Source organism: Chiloscyllium punctatum, chromosome 11 (assembly GCF_047496795.1).
Source record: "Chiloscyllium punctatum isolate Juve2018m chromosome 11, sChiPun1.3, whole genome shotgun sequence".
Taxonomy (NCBI): Eukaryota; Metazoa; Chordata; class Chondrichthyes; order Orectolobiformes; family Hemiscylliidae; genus Chiloscyllium; species Chiloscyllium punctatum.
In genome coordinates this window covers 25,035,061-25,057,357 of record NC_092749.1, presented here as the reverse complement: position 1 = coordinate 25,057,357, position 22,297 = coordinate 25,035,061, and the positions used below count along the sequence as shown (strand labels likewise).

At 45.1% G+C, this 22,297-nt stretch overlaps 1 protein-coding gene across 1 annotated transcript in view; it reads left to right on the top strand.

Moving 5' to 3' along the window:
• The first annotated feature begins 8,565 nt into the window (after positions 1 to 8,565).
• rasgrp3 (RAS guanyl releasing protein 3 (calcium and DAG-regulated)) overlaps positions 8,566 to 22,297 on the top strand; it is a 139,748-nt gene continuing 126,016 nt past the window's right edge. Inside the window, exon 1 of the mRNA XM_072580503.1 lies at positions 8,566 to 8,769. The gene's annotated coding sequence lies outside the window, so the exon portion shown is untranslated. The remainder of the gene's footprint in view (positions 8,770 to 22,297) is intronic.

Genomic DNA, 22,297 nt, shown 5'->3' with positions numbered 1-22,297 from the left:
TGGAGACTATTTAAGGAGCAGTTGTTGCGAGTGATGCACAAATTTGTTCCTCTGAGACAGGTAAGAAGGGGTAAGATTAAGGAACCTTGGATGACAAGAACAGAGGAACTTCTCATCAAAAGGAAGAAGGCAGCTTACGTGGAGGAAGCAAGGATCTAGCACAGCTTTAGAGGATTACAGGCTTGCTAGAAAAGAGCTCAGAAATGGATTGAGGAGAGCCAGGAAGGGGCAAGATAAAGGCTTGGCAAGACGGATTAGGGAAAACCCAAAGGCATTTTACTCATACGTGAGGAATAAGAGAATACTCAGGGAGAAGGTAGGGCCGATGAGGGATAGTGGAGGGAACTTGTGCGTGGAGTCTGAGCAGATAGGGGAACCCCAAAATGAGTTTTTTGCTTCAGTTTTCACCAAGAAAAGGGAACTTGTTGTAAATGAAAACTTAGAGGAGCTGGGACACAGTCTTGACCAGATCAAGATTGATGAAGTTGATGTGCTGGAAATTTTGGAAAACATTAAGATTGATAAGTCCCCAGGGCCAGACCAGATTTATCCCAGGCTGCTCCGGGAAGCGAGAAAGGTGGTTGCTAAGCCGGTGGCAAGGATATTTGTCCCCTCACTCTCCATGGGAGTTGTACCGGAGTATTGGAAGGAGGCAAATATTGTTCCACTTTTCAAGAAGGGTAATAGGGAAATCCCTGGCAATTACAGATCAGTCAGTCTTATGTCTGTGGTCAGCAAAGTTGTGGAAAGAATTCTGAGGGATAGGATTTATGACTATTTGGCAAAACATAGTGTGATTAAAGGCAGTCAGCAGGGCTTTGTGAGGGGCAGGTCATGCCTCACAAATCTTATTGAGTTCTTCGAGGAGGTATCAAGACAGGTCGATGACAGTCAAGCAGTGGATGTGGTGTATATGGACTTCAGCAAGGCATTTGATGAGGTTCCCCATGGTAGGCTCATTCATAAAGTCAGGAAGTATGGGATACAGGGAGATTTGGCCATCTGGATTCAGATTTGGCTGGCTGACAGAAGGCAGAGAGTGGTTGTAGATGGAAAGTATTCTGCCTGGAGGTCAGTGTTGAGTGGGGTCCCACAGGGCTCTGTTTTTGGGTGTCTGTTCTTTGTAGTTTTTATATATGACTTGGATAAGGAGGTTGAGGGGTGGGTTAGTAAATTTGCAGATGACAAAAAGGTTGGAGGCGTCGTCCATAGTATCGAGGGCTACTGCAGGCTACAGCGTGACATAGACAGGATGCAGAGCTGGGATGAGAAATGGCAGGTGGAGTTCAACCTGGATAAATGCGAAGTGATGCATTTTGGAAGGTCGAACTCAAATGCTGAATATAGGATTAAAGACATGAATCTTGGCAGAGAGGGGGAACAAAGGAATCTGGGTGTGCAAGTACATAGATCCCTCAAAGTTGCCACCCAAGTGGATAGGGTTGTTAAGAAAGCATATGGTGTTTTGGCTTTCATTAACAGGGATATCGAGTTTAAGAGCCGCGAGGTTTTGCTGCAGCTCTACAAGTCCCTGGTGAGACCACACTTGGAATATTGTGTCCAGTTCTGGTCGCCCTACTATAGGAAAGATACAGAGGCTTTGGAGAGGGTGCAAAGAAGATTTACCAGATGCTGCCTGGACTGGAGGGCTTGCCTTATGAAGAAAGGTTGAATAAGCTCAGACTTTTCTCTCTGGAGAGAATGAGGAAGAGAGGAGACCTGATCGAGGTGTACAAAATAATGAGAGGCATGAATAGAGTCAATAGCCAGAGACCTTTCCCCAGGGTAGGATTGACTGGTACGAGGAGTCATATTTTGAAGATATTAGGAAGAAGGTATAAAGGAATCATCAGAGGTAGGTTCTTTACGCAGAGAGTTGTGAATGCATGGAATGCATTGCCAGCTGAGGTGGTGGAAGCCAAGTCATTGGGGACATTTAAGCGACTGCTGGACATGCACGTGGATCGCAGTGAGTTGAGGGGTGCGTAGGTTAAATTACTATATTTTACATTAGGATTAAGTCTCGGCACAACATTGTGGGCCTAAAGGCCTGTTCTGTGTTGTACTTTTCTATGTTCTATGTACTAAGATTCCTGAAGAAGGGCTCATGCCCGAAACGTCGATTCTCCTGCTCCTTGGATGCTGCCTGACCTGCTGCACTTTTCCAGTAACACATTTTCAGCTCTATGTTCTATGAGCCTGGACCAGATACTTAGGAAGGGGAGTGGGCCAAGTGGTCAGCAGGGGGAATGGGGGTCTGGATGAGAAATCAAAGATTTTCACAGGGAATAGGAACTGCTACTCTTGTGCACTCTGACGTGCCACTCCTGTTTGAAATTACTTTGTTCACATAAACTTTTCATTGATTGGAATATTGTGTGTATTTCTGGTCTGCTTCCTATCAGGAAGGTTGTTGTGAAACTTCAAAGGGTTCTGAAAAGATTTACAAGGATGTTGCCTGGGTTGGAGAGTTTGAACTACAGGCAAAGGTTGAATAGGCTAGGGCTGTTTTCCCTGGTGCATTGGAGGCTGAAGGGTGACCTTATAAAATTATAAGGGGCATGGATAGGATAAATAGACAAGGTTTTTTTCCCTCAGGTGGGAGAGTCCAGGATTAGAAGACATAGGTTTAGGATGAGTGGGGAAAGATGTAAAAAAAGACCTAAGGGGCAATGTTTTCACGCAGAAGGTGGTACGTGAATGGAATGAGCTGCTGGAGGAACTGGTGGAGGCTGGTACAATTACGACATTTAAAAGCATCTGGATGAGTATATGAATATGAAGGGTTAGGGGGGTGTGGGCCAAGTAGAAGTAGATTATTTTGGGATATCTGGTCGGCATGGACGAGTTGGACCGAAGGGTCTGTTTCCATGCTGTACATCTCTCTGACTCTATCATTCTTTCAGCCTCGGGATGAAATAGATATACAATATTTGGACTGCCACAAAGAAATGTGTGATTGCGTATCATGACTGGGTGAGACAGAGGGAGAGGGGCTGATTACAGTGTTGGTGAGGGGGAAGAGCTGATTACAGTGTGAGGGGGTGAGGAAGGGGCAGATTACAGTGTGGGGGTTGGTTACATTGTGTGGGGGATGGTCTGATTACAGTTTGGGGGTGGGGAAGGGCTGATTACAGTGTGTGGGGGAGGAGCAATGGGCTGATTACAGGGTGTGGGGGAGAGGGAATGGGCGATTAGTGTGTGGGGGAGAGGGAATGGGCTGATTACAGGGCATGGGGAGGAGGAGGGGCTGATTAAAGTCTGTGGAGGAGGGGCAATGGGCTGATTACAGGGTGTCGGGGGGGGAGCGGCGGATTACAGCATGTTGGGGAAGGGGATGGGTTGATTACAGTGTGGGGGGAGGGAGAGGGGCTGATTAGAATGTCGGGGAGGGGCTGATGATAGTGTGGGGGAGGAGCTGATTATAGTGTGGGGGCGGGAGAGGGGCTGATTACAGTGTGGGGGAGGGGCAGATTACAGTGTGTGGGGAGGGAGAGATTGATTACAGTTAGTATGGAGTGGGAGGAGCTGATTACAGTGTGCAGGAAGGGGAGGGGCTGATTACAGTGTGGGGGAGAGAGAGGGGCTGATTATAGTGTGAGGAGGGAGGGGTTGATTACAGTGTGGGGGAGGGAGGGGTTGATTACAGTGAGTATGGGAGTGGGAGGAGCTGATTACAGTGTGGGGGAGGTAGAGGGGCTGATTACAGTGTTGGGGAGGTAGGAGGCTGATTACAGTGTGGGGGAGGGAGAGGGGCTGATTACAGTGTGGAGTAGGGAGGGTCTGATTACAGTGTGGGGGAGGGAGGGGTTGATTACAGTGTGGGGGAGGGAGAGGGGCTGAGTACACTGTGGGGGAGGAGCTGATTACAGTGTGAGGGTGACAGGGACGGGCTGATTACAGTGTGGGGGAGGGGCTGATTACAGTGTGTGGGAGGGAGAGGGACTGATTACAGTGTGGGGGAGGGAGGGGCTGATTACAGTGTGGGGGAGGAGCTGTTTACAGTTTGGGGGAGGTGCTGATTACAGTGGGGGGAGGGAGAAGGGCTGATTGTGGTGTGGGGGTGGGGCTGATTACAGTGTGGAGGAGGTAGAGGGGCTGATTACAGTGTGGGGGAGGGGCTGATTACAGTGTGGGGGAGGGAGGGGTTGATTACAGTGAGTATGGAAGTGGGAGGAGTTGATTACAGTGTGGAGGCAGAGAAGGGGCTGATTACAGTGTGGGGGAGGGGCTGATTACAGTGTTGGGGGAGGGAGGGGTTGATTACAGTGAGTATGGAAGTGGGAGGAGTTGATTACAGTGTGGAGGCAGAGAAGGGGCTGATTACAGTGTGGGGGAGGGGCTGATTACAGTGTTGGGGGAGGGAGGGGTTGATTACAGTGTGGGGGAGGGAGAGGGGCTGATTACAGTGTGGGGGAGAGAGAGGGGCTGATTATAGTGTGAGGAGGGAGGGGTTGATTACAGTGTGCGGGAGGGAGAGGGGCTGATTAGAGTGTGTGGGAGGGAGGGGTTGATTACAGTGAGTATGTGAGTGGGAGGAACTGATTACAGTGTGGGGGAGGTAGGGGCTGATTACAGTGTTGGGGAGGAGCTGATTACAGTGTGAGGGTGACAGGGAGGGGCTGATTACAGTTTGGAGGAGGTAGAGGGGCTGATTACAGTGTTGGGGAGGGGCTGATTACAGTGTGTGGGAGGGAGAGGGACTGATTACAGTGTGGGGGAGGGAGGGGCTGATTACAGTGTGGGGGAGGAGCTGTTTACAGTTTGGGGGAGGTGCTGATTACAGTGGGGGGAGGGAGAAGGGCTGATTGTGGTGTGGGGGTGGGGCTGATTACAGCGTGGGGGAGGGAGAGGGACTGATTACAGTGTGGGGGAGGAGGAGGTGCTGATTACAGTGGGGGGAGGGAGAAGGGCTGATTACAATGTAGGGGAGGGGCTGATTACTGTGTGTGGGGAGGGAGAGGGGCTGATTATAGTGTGGGGAGAGGCTGATTACAGTGTAGGGGAGAGGGAGGGGCTGATTACAGTGTGGGGGAGGGGCTGATTACAGTGTAGGGGGGAGGGAGGGGCTGATTACAGTGTGGGGGAGGGAGAGGGGCTGATTACAGTGTGGGGGAGGGAGAGGGGCTGATTACAGTGTGCAGGAGGGCTGATTACAGTGTGGGGGAATGGCAAGGGGCTGATTACAGTGTGGGGGGGAGGGCTGATTACTGTGTTGGGGGAGTGGAGGGGAATTGGCTGATTACAGTGTAGGGGTGACAGGGAGGGGCTGATTCAGGGTTTGGGGTGGGGAGGGAGAGGGAAAGGTGCTGATCACAGACTGTGAGAGAAGAGGAAGGGGCTGATTACAGTGTGTGGTTGAGGTGAGGGAAATGGGATGATTACGGTGTCTAGGGAAGGGGAAGAGGCTGATTTCAGTGTGTGGTTGAGGGGAGGGGGATGAAATGATTACAGGGCGTAGGGGAGGGAAAGTGGCTGATTACAGGGTGTGGGGTGGGGAAGGTGCTGATTTCAGTGTGTGGGGGAGGGGGAGGGGCTGATTTCAGTGTTTGCTGATGGATCACATATTTGCAACTCCTCAAATACTGAAGCAGTCCTTGTCCAAATGCAGCAAGACAATATCCAGGGTTGAGCTGAGTCGTGCCAAGAAGCGCTTGTGCCACACACGGTCAAATAATTCAATGGTTCTATCATCACTGAATCTCCCACTATTGGCATCCTGGAGTTTATCATTGATCAGAAACTCAGCTGGGCTGGTCATATAAACACAAGTACAGGTCACAGGCTGGCATCATACAGCAAGTAACTCACCTTCAGACTCCTCAAGATCTGTCCACAATTGTCAAGGCACAAGTCAGGATTGCGATGGAATACTTCCCACTTACCTGGATGGGTGCAATTCCAACAACACTGGAAACTTGACACCATTAAGAACAAAGCAGCCTGCTTGATGGGCATCACATGTAAGTTCCCTTCCAAGTCACACATTATCCTGACCTGGAAATATATCGCCATCTCTTCACTGTCTCGAGTTCACAATTGGAACTCCCTCCTGAAGTGCATTGTGGGTCACTCCACAGCACGTGGACTGCAGCAGTTCAATAAGACAGCTCACCATCACCTTCACAAGGAGGAGAAAGTTGAGGACTGCAGATGCTGGAGAGAAAAAGCGTTGGCTCTGGAAAACGTCAGGCAGCATCCGAAGAGCACTAGAGTCGACAAGTTAGGCATAAGCCCTTCATCAAGAATGTGGAGGGGGAAGGGGGCTGAGAAATAAAAAGAGGGGTGCAGCTCCAACAACGCTGGAAACTTGACACCATCAAGATCAAAGCTGCCCGCTTGATGTGCATCACATTCACAAACATTCATTGCCTCCATTACTCTTGGTCAGTAGCAGCAGTGTCTCAAAGGTGCACTGCAGAAATTCTCCACGGCTCCTTAAACAGTACCGACCAAACGCACAGCCACTACCACCTAAAAGGACAAGATCAGCAGATATATGGGAACACCACAACCTGTAAGTTCCCTTCCAAGTCACGCATTATCCTGACTTGAAAATATATCACCATCTCTTCACTGTCTCGAGTTCACAATTAGAACTCCCTCCTGAAGTGCATTGTGGGTCAATCCACAGCACGTGGACTGCAGCAGTTCAATAAGACAGCTCACCATCACCTTCACAAGGAGGAGAAAGTGAGGACTGCAGATGCTGAGAGAAAGAGTCAAAAGTGTGGTGCTGGAAAAAGCACAGCAGGTCAGGCAGCATCCAAACAGCAGGAAGTATGATGTTTCGACCACAAGCCCTTCTATTTAGCTATTTCTACGTTCCCAATGAGGGGCTTATGCTTGAAACATCGACTCTCCTGCTCCTTTGATGCTGCCTGACCTGCTGTGCTTTTCCAGCACCACACCTTTTGACTCTATCACCTTCTCAAAGGCAGCTAAGGATGGTCAATAATTCCCTGGAGATTGGAGGCTGAGAGGTGACCTTATAGAGGTTTATTAAATCATGAGGGGCATGGATAGGAGAAATAGACAAGGTGTTTTCCCTGGGGTGGGGGAGTCCAGAACTAGAGGGCATAGGTTTAGGATGAAAGGCGCAAGATATAAAAGGGACCTAAGGAGCAACTTTTTCACACAGAGGGTGGTATGTGTATGGAATAAGCTGCCAGCAGAAGTGGTGGAGACTAGTACAATTACAACATTTAAAAGGCATCTGGATGGGTATATGAATAGGAAGGGTTTAAGAGGGATATGGGCCAAGTGCTGGAAAATGGGACTAGATTAGGTTAGGATATCTGGTTGACAGGGACAAGTTGGGCCCGTTTCCATCCTGTACATCTCTATAACTCTATGACTCTAAATGCTTGCCCAGCCAGTTACACCCACAACCCCCATGTGAACTTATAAAGAGAAAGAAAAACAATTCTGAAAAGTTTTGGAAGTGGGTGGGGGGTGCGGAAATACAAAGATTGCAAGGAATGAGGTCATGGAGGGATTTGAAAATACAGTTTAGAATTTTTAAATGAAGGCATTGCAAATACTGATGCCTCATGTGACCATCCTTAATCTGTTGAGTGATCCCTGCACTAAGAACCATTCAGATCTACATTTGCCTGTAAAGCCTCAGACAAGTTTGTATTACATTTTTCATGAATCTCTACTAACTAGACCACATAGAAGCTTTAACTGGGCATACTATAAACTCAAAAATAGGCACATCAGGGTAATAATAAAAGAAATTGCTGGAGAAACTCAACAGGTCTTACAGCACCTGCGGAGGAAGAAACAAAGTTAATGTTTCTCTCAGAGTCAGTGCTGAGTTTTTCCTGATGAAGGGTGTTTGCCCGAAAAGTCGATTTGCCTGCTCCTCGGATGCTGCCTGACCTGCTGTGCTTTTCCAGCACCACTCTGTTCTTGACTTTGAGTTTTTCCAGCATTCTCTGGCTTTACTTTCAGATTTCCAGCATCCTCAGTACTTTGCTTTCGTTCCATCAGAGTTATATCTTGATTTAGACTAACATTGCAGAGGAAATTGTAAAACGCCCCAGACATAGGTAAACAAGACCTAGTGATCATTTAATGTAAAAAAAATCAGTGCAAGCAAATTTACCATTGTCTGTCCCAGAAAGAAAGATGATTCTTTGGCCAAACCAACATTGATTTATTTTCCAACCCTTTCCTTCACAACTATGACGGTGTGTTTTTTTATTTTTATAAGTTCACTCGGGGGATGTGGGTGTTGCTGGTTGGCCTAGCACTTACTGCCCATCCCTAGTTGCCCCTGGAGAAGGTGGGGGTGAGCTGCCTTCTTGAACCTAAGACGTCAAGACCAGTTGAAAATGCTAAAGCTTTGTTCTGCTTTTTCTTTTAAAACATTTCTTGCCTTGGCATTTACTATTTAATCCAGGCAAACTAGAGAGGAACAAAAAAACACTTTGGTGGCCATCCTATTTATAGATAAAGAGAGGAAAAGGCTGTGATGCCGGCAGGAAAAACTAAGTTAAGAAAGAATAGGAGGAAGTGTGAGTACCACTTAGCCAAACAGTCTGGAGCCAGTTGAGCTCACAACCACTGGAAACACTCTGCACAGTGCTCTGCACAGATGTGGCTTGCTCAGGATATCGATGGCCCCCTGTACTGGACTGATGTTCGGTGAATCTGGTCTACAATAACAGACGGCTGGAGCACACTGTGTGGCAACTGTCGAGGGTGACGAGATATTGGATCGAATGCTTGAATACAAAAGGCAGCAGGGAACAAGAAGAAGTAAGTTGTTCATTGTCGTTATTTGTGCTGGTGCTTTGATTTGAGGTGGGGTATGGGGGCTGGCAATTGTGACGGAGGGTCCAGGAAACTCTGACACTGTTTAGTGAACACAGACAGGACAGCTGAAGCAGTTCAAAGCTGGCCATGGAACTAACTACTGGTGGCAAAAAGGGGAAAAGGAATCGTGTTTATAAAGCTGAGCTGGTCTTAAAACGATTTTATTCTTTAAAAAAAATTCTAAGGCAACACCCACTATGTGGGAAGAAACTTATTATAGGAAACGGAGTTGTTTTTCAGGTGAGGTGGAGCTGCTGCTTTTGTTTGTCATTTGGATGTATTTGAAATTTGGGGAGATAGGAGTTTGTGAGCGGCAAATACAAGACAAATGCTTATTATGTTTGCTATTGCATGATAGCAGGAGGACCTTTCCTTGTGAGAGGATCCAGATGGGGAGACCCTGAGAGGGGATTCCTCTCTCCATCCAAAGCATCCCTGAAACATGAGAGAATCAACAGGCAGAGTTTGCTGATTAGACATGGATTGTTTTCTTCAACAACACACAGGACATTTACACACACATACAGACACACACATACAGGGTACACACACACAGATACAGACACACACATACGGGGGACACTCACACACACACACACACATACGGGGGACACTCACACACAGACACACACACACACACACACACACACACACACACACACACAGAGACACAGACACAGACACACATACAGACACACACATACGGGGGACACTCACACACAGACACACACACACACACAGACACAGACACACACATACGGGGGACACTCACACACAGACACACACACACACACACTCACACACAGACACAGACACACATACAGACTCACACATATGGGGGACTCTCACACACAGACAGACACACACGCACACACACACACACACACACACAGACACACAAACAGACTCACACATATGGGGGACACACACAGAGACACACACACACACAGACATACATACAGATCCACACATATGGGGCACACACACACACACTCACACACACTCACAGACACAGACACACATACAGACACACACATACGGGGGACTCTCACACACAGACACAGACACACACACAGACACAGACACATAGACACAGACACAGACACACATACAGACACACACATACGGACACACACACAGACACCCATACGGACACACACACAGACACATACACACACACACATATAGGGGACACTCACACACAGACACAGACACACACAGACACACATATGGGGGACACACACAGAGACACACACACACACACAGACACAGACATACATACAGATCCACACATATGGGGGACACACACACACACACTCACACACACTCACAGACACAGACACACATACAGACACACACATACGGGGGACTCTTACACACAGACACAGACACACACACAGACACAGACACACATACAGACACACACATACGGGGACACACACAGACACCCATATGGACACACACACAGACACATACACACACACACATATAGGGGACACTCACACAGAGACACAGACACACACAGACACACATATGGGGGACACACACACAGACACAGACACATACACACAGACACAGACACACACACACACACACACACACAGACCAGGTAAAGGTGCAACACAGATAGAGCGATTGAAGATCAGTCTCCTGTGAGTTTTAGTTGGAAACAGTGGAGCTTATACTCGAGATTATTTTCATGCAGATCTCCTGAGTTTTCTTTCGTGTTACCTTTATTACAACAGTGACTACTCTTTAAATGTTCTTCCTGGGCTGCAAGGTGCTTTAGGATGATCTGAGGTCATGAAAGGTGCTATGTAGATTGTTTCTATTCTTTCACTGTACTACAAAGACTGTCTCCTATCTCATCAAATCCCTCCACTTTCCTCAGCAGCTCACCCCATATATTCAGCAGCTTATGTGTTAACTGTGTAGACAAGTAAATTGGCACTGCAAACATACCATTACCAAGCGATTTACAAAATCTACTGAATCTGAAGAGACATTTTGGTCGGTTTCAACTTGTTAGGATGGGTTCAATTGGGGAGAGTGCAGGCAAATTTCTCAGGGATGAGAACTGGGCCCAGTATAATTTAAATTCAGCCGCTTCCGGTTTGTTCAATGAGTTTCATCACGTTTCACTCACGCCTAAAATGGCATCCTGAACATCAGGATGTTAACTTTGTCCAAGTTTCTCATTTCACCTTGGCCTGGCTGCTTTTTGTCTGTGGTTCCTGAGGCAAGAATAGATGCCTCTCTGACTCATCCAGTTGGAATGCAGACAGGTGCCTGATTCCTACTCGTTCAGTTTTGAGCCTGTCAGTCTAAGTTGGAGGAGCAGAAAGTTGTTATGAATCACTTGAAGCTCCAGGGAGGCACTACGTCCGTAGAGGCGTCACTGAGAAAAACTAATGCTGTCAGAAAATAACGTGGTAAGTTCAATTCAAGGGGGTAATTGGCCATCATTGTGTTGTACCGGCTCAGAAAGATATGGAGTCTTAATTGTACCCTTGGCATGTCTGTGCTTGTTTCCACTGAGACTAACTGGCAATACATAACCTTATTAAGGTTTGGCACCTCAGTTCACAATCTGGTAATGCTTTAAGTGTTAATCCAAAGCAATGTCTGATTTATTGCGATGTTGAGTTGGTGATGAATTACTATATTTTTATGAAGGGGAGGGGGGTCAAATGAATCATAGGTCCAAGTTCTTAAAGTGAAGACTGTTCCACCCATTGACAGAACATATGATGTGAGTTGGAAAGTGTGGTGCTGGAAAACACAGCAGGAAGAGCAGGACAGTCAATGTTTCAGGCGTAAACCCTTCATCAGGAATAGGGGGAGGATGGGGGCTGAGAGATAAGTGGAGGTGTGGGGGTGAGGCTGGGGGGAGGGTAGATGTGGGCTATGACAATAAAGGTGGGAGCAGCATCGGGGAAACTCAATAAACGAAGGATAAGTTATGCTGAAAGCAGACATAGTTTGTCATGGTATTTTGTTTTGCACTCATTATGATAATTTGCAAGAATGCCAATGTAATGGGGAAAGTATTTTTATGCCACATGAGCAGAGCATACTGACTGGTTGGCAAGTGGACACTGATTGGTAGAGGCATTGCCACAGAGATTGCAACAGTTAAATGAATGGTGCATTCCTTTGAATGGTGCTGTCAAATAAACTGTATCATAGAAAATAGAATGTAGAAAAGTACAGAACAGAAAAGACTCTTTATTCCATGATGTTGTGCCGAGACTTAATCCTAATGTAAAATATAGTAATTTAACCTACGCACCCCTCAACTCACTGCGATCCACGTGCATGTCCAGCAGTCGCTTAAATGTCCCCAATGACTTGGCTTCCACCACCTCAGCTGGCAATGCATTCCATGCATTCACAACTCTCTGCGTAAAGAACCTACCTCTGATGATTCCTTTATACCTTCTTCCTAATATCTTCAAAATATGACTCCTCATACCAGTCAATCCTACCCTGGGGAAAGGTCTCTGGCTATTGACTCTATTCATGCCTCTCATTATTTTGTACACCTCGATCAGGTCTCCTCTCTTCCTCATTCTCTCCAGAGAGAAAGGTCCGAGCTTATTCAACCTTTCTTCATAAGGCAAGCCCTCCAGTCCAGGCAGCATCCTGGTAAACCTTCTTTGCACCCTTTCCAAAGCCTCTGTATCTTTCCTATAGTAGGGCGACCAGAATTGGACACAATATTCCAAGTGTGGTCTCACCAGGGACTTGTAGAGCTGCAGCAAAACCTCGCGGCTCTTAAACTCGATGCCCCTGTTAATGAAAGCCAAAACACCATATGCTTTCTTAACAACCCTATCCACGTGGGTGGCAACTTTGAGGGATCTATGTACTTGCACATCCAGATCCCTCTGTTCCTCCACACTGCCAAGATTCCTGTGTTTAATCCTATATTCAGCATTTGAGTTCGATCTTCCAAAATGCATCACTTCACATTTATCCAGGTTGAACTCCATCTATCATTTCTCATCCCAGCTCTGCATCCTGTCTGTCACACTGCAGTAGCCCTCAATACTATCGACGACACCTCCAACCTTCGTGTCATCTGCAAATTTACTAACTCACCCCTCAACCTCCTTATCCAAGTCATATATAAAAACTACAAAGAGCAGAAGCCCAAGAACAGAGCCCTGTGGGACCCCACTCAACATTGACCTCCAGGCAGAATACTTTCCATCTACAACCACTCTCTGCCTTCTGTCAGCCAGCCAATTCTGAATCCAGACAGCCAAATCTCCCTGTATTCCATACCTCCTGACTTTATGAATGAGCCTACCATGGGGAACCTTATCAAATGCCTTGCTGAAGTCCATATACCTCACATCCACTGCTTGATTGTCATTGATCTGTCTTGACACCTCCTCAAAGAACTAATCAGTTGAGAAATTCTGAGGGGTTCTGACCTATTGTCTTCCATAAGCTTACCTTCGCTGGGCATGATAAACTGGATTCATATAGTTCCACCCACTATAAGATTAGCTAAATAGGCCCTGAGCCATGTGTTCCTAGGGTAGCAGAAGAGATGGCAGGGGAAATAGCAAATGCATTCGTGATAGTTTATCAAAATGTGCTGGACTCTGGGGCAACTCTGACAGATTGGAAAACAGAAAATGTGACATCCCTATACTGGATTTAAAGCAAAACACACTTTATTCATCTATTGTTAAATAAAATAAATGAAAGAAGGAATTGGAATAACTTAATTCTATTGGAAAACTTAATAGAATAATATTTACAGTAACAATTACTAATTAACTGTTCCAATGTAGTAACATCTCATAAACACACCCTTGGCAAAAAACAAATTCAGAAAACAGATTATCTCACGTTGAACTCCAGCAGCAGAGAGAGAACCCCCAGCTTTTGCCTGTAACTGAAAGAAGGAAAAAATAGTTTCCTCTTCTTCTTGACCCCAACAGCAACTGCTGAATGCTAAAACTAAAAATCCTGCTTCTGTAGGTGCTTGACAATACCCAATTAGGCTGCTTCTATTGTTCTATTTAAAAAAAAACCCAAGGCCTTACAAACTGGTTACTCGAGTGGCTCTCTTAGACTGCTTTGCACCCCTGCCTTAAAACTTCAACAATAAAACAGGACAAAATACACCTCTTGTAGTCAATTGTAACATCACACTATGTAAAAATGCTTGCGAGTTGAGCACAATTGGACTTCAAACAGGCACTCCAACTCAATTTACCACTGGGGAAATGCAGCAAGTGGAGCATAAGAGTTTCAGGCTATTCCAATGGAAGTGGACACCCTTGCCAGTCTGACTGAGCTTGAGGAACACCACTTGAGTGCAAGCAATTGCATAGCCACTTAGGGCATATCCTGATCAGGGGTTGGCCCACAACAAAACCCGAGAAAAAGCCAAACCTTGGTTAGACGATTAAAGTTCAACTGGTTAAAACAGTTAAACTGTTCATGTGTAAATATTCCCTGACCAGGGAAGTGGATGAGGCTATCTCCATAAATGTTTTTAAGGCAAAGATAAATAGATTTTAGAACAGTCAAGTAATTAGAGGTTATGGTGAGTGAGTGGGTAAGTGGAGCTGAGTCCATGAAGAGATCAGCCATGACCTTATCGAATGGCAGAGCAGGGTCAAGGGGCCAAGTGGCCGACTCCTGCTCCAATTTCTTATGTTCTTTTTTTAAAAGGGTGACTTGGTGATGGGAGTTATTTCAGATACTATTTATATTAACACACAGGATCCTTTTCTTTGCCGACAGGAAGAATGTGTACACACTCTGTGCCTTTCTCAACTAAATAAAATGGGTGCCTTAACTAATCAGAATCAACCTGCCTGGTTTAAATTTAAACAAAGCATGGCACTTATTTGCCAGTCATCACCTAACATTTATATTCTCCATGGCAATGCCTCTGTCAAGCAGAGTTTACCTCCCAATCAATCAGCTCATAAATAGAACATGTAGTTTCCCTTCAAAATGACTTTCTTGTGAATTGTCTTGATTAAGGCAAGACTGAAAAAATGCCTCAACATCATTTCTCTTTTCTCAGAAATACTCAAGTTCTCTATTACCAAACAACCATTTTTAACAGCAGATCAGAAATCCATTATGACTTTTATGGCCCTAAACAATAGCTTATGTTGGGAGAACAATTAAAAAGGAATGTTCACATATGATGCTCAGCACCATTTCTGAAACATATTGGGAAAACTCGTTTTAAAACTGATTAACTGAAGGGCATCCTAAAATTAGACAGCCCAATCAGCCAGCTGATATTTTGGCTCTGCCTATTGGATTATATATGTAAGTATGAGCTAATCAATCAGATGACCAGATGTTGGTATTCTGAGTTATCTTGTTATAAAGTGCTGGGATGATGATGAATTCTCTGCCATTTTAAGAGAATGAATTAGTGAAATGAATAAGACAAGTAGAATTCTGCTTCTGATGTGCTGTTCAAATGCTGTGAGTAAAATTTGTAGATTTTATAGTAACATATTCATTGTGTCTTCTCAACTGTATGTAATCTATTTAGGCTTTCTTGGAACTAAACAGCAAAAAAGTCAATTTTCATTTCAGTTGTTTGAATTGTACCATTCTTTAGTGCTTGGACATGAGGAATGTAAGTCATCTACTTCCTCTGAACCAAATTAGCCAATTTTCATTTCATAGATTTTTGCATTGTATCAATATTGAATGAGATTGAATGCATGACTTTTAGTCTTTTAGACTTTTAGTCTGACAGAGATTGAGTGCATGACTTATAGTCTGGGACAGCATTGACTATTTGATACTAATTTTCGCAATTGTTTGTCCAATGTTATGTTTTGGGTATTCAATATTAGATATTGACTGTTGGAGTGTAGGCATTAGGTATTCAATTCTGGAGACTGAGTGTTGGTCCTGTGTGCTGGATGTCTGAAAATGGATATAGAGCATTCTTTGTGTTGGAGATTCAATACTGGATATTGAGTCTTGTACTCTGGGGGTTTTACATTTAATGCTGGATATTGAGTAAAAAACCAAAAGCTCTGTGGCTGCTGGAAACCAGAAACAACAACAGAAATTGTTGGAAAGTTTCAGTAGGTCTGGCAGCATCTGTGGCGAGAAATCAGAATTGATTTTCCTCATATTCATTCCATTGCCTCATCTGATCTAATGTATTTAGCCTTCTCTCGTTTCATGTATTCTTTGTCACCTTTCCATCCTCCAATTTTGGCCATTAATGTATTCTATCATCTCACTGTTGGTGGTATAGACATCAACTCTTCAGGACCGCTCTCTGCAACCTTCTCCTTAAACTCCTGCACCCCAAGGATCCTTGTTCCTTTTTCAGAAGCCTTCAGAAAACTCATCTGCGGGCCATGTATGCTGCCGATCACCCTGTGGATCCTCTGCATCATACTCAATGTTGGTTCAAACACAGGAAGTGCTGGAAAAGCACTGGTGTGGCACCATTTGTGGAGAGAAAAATAGAGTTCATGTTTTGAGCCGACGATGACTCTCCTTCAGAATTTCGGTTTTTGGATCCATGCAGTGCACAAGGATGCTGGGGGTAGGAGCTGGGATCCTGGGAGATGGCTGCAGGTTGGTGGTAAATGGATATTTTGTGCTGGTTGTTGGTAATTGGCGTTTTATACAGTAAAATGGGCATTATTCTTTGGGTTTTAGATACCAAATTTTAGACTGTTTATTTCTTTCTCGTGAATGATTATTTGGGTATTGGCTGCAGTTTTCAATATTTGATATGAGTTATTCATTATTTAGTGCCTAATAACTTGCTTTGATCCTGGATACCTGTGAGTAAGCACCAAGCATGGAATTTTCTAGCCCTCCCTTTGACTGGGAGGGGGTGCAGCGGGTAGGTGTTTGGCAGAGGAGGAGAGGTGTGCTCATACTTTAAAATGGCATACCTGTCCTCCTCTGCTGTACTGCAACTTTACCGACAGTAGGGGAAGCGTGTGGGACGTGATCGCCTGGGGAACGAGGCTGCCAGGAAAAACTTGGTGAACCTCAGCACCAAGCTGGGGAATGGGAAGGTGCCACCTTGATGGGCAGCCTGTTTCCCCAAAGTCTGTTTGCCCTCTGTCTTCCCCACCTTGCTGTTTTAAAGACAGGACTCTCTGTGACCCCCACCACCTCTTTTGTGAGGCCGAACCAGCCTCCTTAGCATGTGAGATGCTCCGAACAAGGATTCAAATCTTGTTTCTCCGCAGCACAGCTATTGTGCTCCTGGACATTACTTGGGTTTGTGACCATTCATTGGCACACAAAGAATTAATGGTAATAGATGAGTGACTGTATTGAACAATGGCTTCTCATACCCTGGAAGCTGTGGCCATCACTCTCAGTGGTGCCACTCAGACAAGACAGGTGCCAGCACTCTGATTTCCCAGTGGTTTCCTCAAACCAACTAAAAGGCCCAGTAGCTGCACGGTTAGCTGGCCAAATGGGAAAGTGCTTGGCACTGATGTTTACACTGAGAGATATGTGCAACTAATGCCCAATGGTTAACACTGTTACCTCACAGCGCCTGGGACCAAGGTTCGATTCCCACCTCGGGTGACTGTGTGGAGTTTGCACATTCTCCTTATGTCTGCGTGAGTTACTACTGGGTGCTCCAGTTTCCTCTCACAGTTCAAAGATATGCATGTTAGGTTGATTGGCCTGTAGTCTGCAGGCTAGATGGATTGGCCAGGGTTATGGGGATGGGGGTAAGTGGGATACTCTTTGGATGGTCAATGCAGGCTCAATGGGCTAAGTGACCTCTATCTGTACTTAGGGATTCTATGCGATGTGTAAACCCTGTCCCCAGTGACAAATGTGGCCCAAGGTGGGAACGGTTTGATTGTGTGGTGTCACTTTGAGAGGCACTATGCAAGATATATTGATTCTCCAGAGGCTGATTGTACCTTGGGTCACAATTAGTTATTCTACCCCTGGGGAATTGGCCTAAATCTGCACAATGCACAACTGAAGTGAATCTGCACTGTTACTAATCCCAGCCAATATTATCATCAGATAAATCAAATCTCAGACTGGACAGATCATATTTTGATATGTTTGGATTTTAATGAAGTGGTATCCCACTGAAACATGAGCATGCGATGTTGCAGAATTTGCCTTAATGATACTACAAAAATTGACATCAGGCAGAAGTGATACTGCAGACACTGGAGATCCGAGTCAAGATTAGAGTGATGCTGGAAAAGCACAGCAGGTCAGACAGCATCCGAGGAGCAGGAAAATCAATGTTTCGGCAAAAGTCCTTCATCAAGAATGATTTTCCTGCTCCCCGGACACTGCCTGACCTGTTGTGCTTTTTCAGCACCACTCAAATATTGACATAAGGAATTAAGATAAAACACAATAATCAAACTATCTACTCATAACACAAACTCAAAGATTTTTAAATATGTAGTAAAAAGTGTAACCCCGTTCTGATCTCTCTCTCTCTCTCTCTCTCTCTCTCTCTCTCTACCTTCTCAGTGGCTGTAATTCAGTTCTGCTACTCTGGCATTTGGCTACTATGATCTGCCTGTATAGCATGCAAAACAACACTTTTCACTGTATCTTAGTACATGTGACAACAATAAATCAAACAAGCAAACAAACACACCTTTTAAGTTGAAAAGAGACCAAACATTTTTTACATCTTACCGAAAATGCCACTTGTAGACTACTCACTTGAGAGTTGTTGTATCTCATAACTCAGTAAATTTTACTGACTTCCAACCTCAAATTCATAATGGAACTGCATGTTCTTCTTGGAGGTACCACAACTGAGCTTAATTGTACTCAGCTTTAAGTAATTCTTCAGAATTTTATCTCAACAATTTTGGTCTGGGACCAGTCCTAACTCTTCCCTCTAAACTAATCTAGTTCACTTTACATCCTTGTCTTCACAGGAGCACTAACCTATTCAGCTATCTTCTTCCAACCACTACACCAGACTGCCCAAAACCCGAAGTAAAACCGAAACCAACATCCTCCCTCTCTCAGCTATAAGCTTAAAATAAGTTCTGGCATTACCTAACAATTCTCATGCCCCATTAGTTACATTGCTGAGTTGCGAAACAATCTAAAGTAACCAGAAAATCCATTTGTGGTGCAAACAAACCTATTCACTCCAAAGCCAGGTCTCAAAAACTATTTTAAAAGATATCACTATGGCTACAGAAATATTTGAGTTCATTATTAACTTCAAACACTCAGAGAACTCATAGGTTACTAATGTAAAAACCAAGCCCAAACGTACAATATAGAACTCACACAAACAAAAAAGCTCTCTCTGTTTTCATCAAGGTTTGTTAAATGTACATGCAGCATTTCTATCAAAGGAGCAGGAGGTTTAGAGGGGACGTAAGGAAATCTCTTTCACCCAGAGGGTGGTGGTATCTTGGAACTCACTACCCCCTGTAAAGATGGGAGAGCAGAAACCCTCCAAACAGTTAAGAAGTACTCAGATGTACACTTGTGATGTCATACAAGGCTATGACCAAGTGCTGCAAGATGGAATTGGAATCTTGGTTGCTTTTGACCAGCTGAGATGCCACTGGGCTGTAACCCTCTACAGCTCTATATATTATATAATTGTACAACATAGAAGGTGTGCTGGGGTTGGGGGCTGAGGTGGATTTTTACTACTCCAGTGAGAAGGGTGAAGCTTGAAAGGGTTCAGAAAAGATTTACAAGGATGTTTCCGTGATTGGAAAGTTTGAGGGAGAGGTTGAATTAGCTGGGGCTGTTTTCCCTGGAGCATCGGAGGCTGAAGGGTGACCTTATTGAGGTTTATAAAATCATGAGGGGCATGGTTAGGGTGAATAGCTAAGATCGTTTTGCCAGGGTAGTGGAGTCTAAATAGAGAGCATAGGTTTAAGGTGAGAGGGGAAAGATTTAAAAGGGACCTAAGGGGCCACCTTTTCACACAGAAGGTGGTATGTGTATGGAATGAGCTGCCAGAGGAAGTGGTGGAGGCTGGTACAATTACAAGATTTAAAAGGCATCTGGATGGGTATATGAATAGAAAGTGTTGAGAGGGATATTGGCTGGGTGCTGGCAAATGGGACTAGATTAAATTAGGGTATCTGCTCAGAATGGACGAGTTGGACTAAAGGGTCTGTTTCCGTGCTGCACATCTCTATGAGGGATATGACTTGGTTGTATGGCTCATTCAACTAAGAAAATTTCAAAATACCCTGGACTAGAAGATACAATAGCAATCGGAAATCTTTCTTGCGGGAATGGTTTAAATTAGAATTTTGTAATATCTTCTATTTCACCCTGCAGATTTTCCAAACCCATTAGACAGCTGTTTAAAGTCTGATATCCACTGCATCCCACCTCCTCTCACCCCTGTGATCCTTGCTTGCATTCTCATATTTCCTTTAACCCTCTTTCACAACAGCATTGTTTGTGGAAAATTGCCAGAGTTGGGATTTGGCTTTTTACCATGGAACAGCGGAGAGGAAAAGTAAAAGGAAAGTCTTGCTAAGGTGGAGCAGCTCCAAGCATCGTCGTCATCATCATCATCATCATCATCTGTGATGCCACAGACAAACCTCTAAGTCCTGTCAGTCTGCAATAGCTCATATTGCTGTCTGTAAACTAAGTCATAAAGTAATGACAGGATGAAGTATTTTGTGGTGCTTGTCATAACTTTGACATTGGTGCTACCAACTTGACAATCTAGTTTACACTTTCTAAATCTCTCATTTAGAGAGTGAGGAGAGATTGATATCTCCGTTAAAGGTTAATAAGAAATATGGTTCACAGGCAGACACATTTGCAATAAAAGTAGTTGGTTCTGAAAAGGGCTGGCACAACCATAAATGGGCTGAGTGGCCTCTCACTATGTTATATGGTCCTGACAGTTGACATCATAACAGACCAAGGGATATTGGAGCCTCACTTTGTGGGCATGGTAACAAGGTGGTGCACAGATTGGCCTTCCTCCTCCCCAGGGCCATGAGTGGATTTGCTGTTTATCCATTCATGGTGGGGGTGAGCTGCCTTCTTGAACTGCTGCAGTCCACTTGCTTTAGGTTGACCCACAATGCCCTTAGGGAGGGAATTCCCTGATTTTGACCCAGCAACAGTGAAGAAACAGCGATATATTTCCAAGTCAGGATGGTGAGAAGCTTGGAGGGGAACTTGCACATGGTGGTATTCCCATATATCTGCTGCCCTTGTCCTTCTAGATGTAAGTGGTTGCAGGTTTGGAAGGTGCTGTCTGAGGACCTTTGGTGAGTTTTTGCAGTGCATCTTGAGGTTTCCTGCCACATCACTGCTACTGAACGTTGGTGGTAGAGGGAGTGGATGCTTGTGAATATAATGCCAATCAAGCAGGCTGTTTGGCCTGGATGTCAAGCTTGTTAGGGCTGCACCCATCCAGGCAAATAGGGAATATTCCTTCACATTCTTCAATTGTGCCCTGTAGATGGCGGACAGAGTTTGGAGGGTCAGCAGGTGACTTGTCAGGGATTTCCTAGTTTCTGACCTGCTCTTTTAGCCACTGTGTTTATGTGATGAGTCCAGGTTAGCTTCTGGTCAATGGTAATGGGGGATTCAGTGATGGTAACACCACTGAATGTCAAGGGCAGTGGTTAGATTGTTTCTTATTGATGATGGTCATAGCAAGGCAACTGTGTGGCAGGAATGTTACTGGCTATGATCATGACACTTTGTACCATGGGTTTTTTTGTTCATTTATGAGATGTGAGTTCTGATGCAAGGATGGTACTTGCTGCCTGTTCCAGTTGAGCTTGAGAAGGTGGTGGTGGACTGTTGTAGTCCATACGGCACTATTGGGAAGGGAGTTCCAGGATTTTGACCCGGATATAGTGAAGGAACGGTGATAGAGTTCAACATCAGGATGGTCTATGACTTTGAAGGGAACTTGCAGGTGATAGGGTTCCTACATCATACAATCATATAGGACAGAAAAGGCTCTTTGGTCCACCAAGTCTGTACAGCCAAAACTATACTCCTACCTATACTAATCCGACTTTCCCACACTAGGCCCAAAGCCTTGAATGTTATGACACTTCAAGTGCTCGTCCATGTATTTTCTAAAGGTTGTGAGGTTTCCTGCCTCACCTACCCTCCTATGTATTGCATCCCAGGTCCAGACCACCCTTTGGGTGAAAAGGTTTATCTTCAATTCCCTCAAATCCTCCAGCCTTTTATTTTAAAACGATGCCCCCTTGTTATTCACCTTTTGACTAAGGGGAATAGCTGCTTTCTACTAACCCTGTCCATGCTCCTCATTATTTTACACACTTCAGTCAGGGCCCTTCTCAACCTTCTGTGCTCCAAAGAAAATAACCAGAACTCTTCCGCTCTCTCTTCACAGCTGAATGCCCCACCCTAATCAGCATCCTAGTGAATCTCCTTTACATTTCCTCACATCCTTCCTATCCTGTGATGACCAGAATTGCACATTGTACTCCAGCTGGGGCTT